Source organism: Pteropus alecto, unplaced genomic scaffold (assembly GCF_000325575.1).
Source record: "Pteropus alecto unplaced genomic scaffold, ASM32557v1 scaffold13, whole genome shotgun sequence".
Taxonomy (NCBI): Eukaryota; Metazoa; Chordata; class Mammalia; order Chiroptera; family Pteropodidae; genus Pteropus; species Pteropus alecto.
This window is the reverse complement of record NW_006434373.1, coordinates 2,619,433-2,619,987: the sequence shown is the minus strand read 5'-3', so window position 1 is coordinate 2,619,987 and position 555 is coordinate 2,619,433. Positions and strand designations below refer to the sequence as shown.

The 555-nt window shown below is 53.0% G+C and overlaps 1 protein-coding gene across 1 annotated transcript in view; it reads left to right on the top strand.

Annotated features, from left to right (window-relative positions):
* COL4A2 (collagen type IV alpha 2 chain) overlaps positions 1–555 on the top strand; it is a 178,889-nt gene that overhangs the window by 153,634 nt on the left and 24,700 nt on the right. The gene's annotated exons all lie outside the window — the stretch shown is intronic.

The window sequence follows — 555 nt, the reverse complement described above, 5'->3', positions numbered from 1 at the left end:
CTACACATGGGCCCAGAGCTTCCCCCATGAGTGGCCCCAACTGTGTCCAAAAACTGGGGGCTTAACTGAGGTGAGGCCAGATCCCCTGGGCACCACTGATTTTACAGCACCAGACATCTGAGCAAGAGGTTTGGGGACTTCTGTGTTGGTGTTCACAGGCCTTGCCAGTTCTCAACCATGGGACATCAGCTGAACACAAAGCATCGCATTATGTGTAAAGAACCCTGCAAAAGCCCTGCCCTAAAGGAGGCTACAGTTTAGCTGGGGAGAGAATTACACACATAAAAGGCTTATGTTTGGCCAGGGCAAGGCGACAGAGTGACCAGACTCTGAGGCTCCCAGTTTCTGAGGGGCAGGGGAGCTAGGCAGGCTGGTACAGTCTTGGGAGGAGATGAGACAAGCCAAGCACGGAAGATGGGTAGGACTGGAACAGGGTCCTTCCCAAGAAGAACAGTGCAAGCAGAGGTGAAAATGCCCAAGGATCACTTTTGGTACTGTGATCCCCCAAACCAGCCAGGGGAGAGGACTTAATCTGAGGAGAAGACTGCTAAGCTG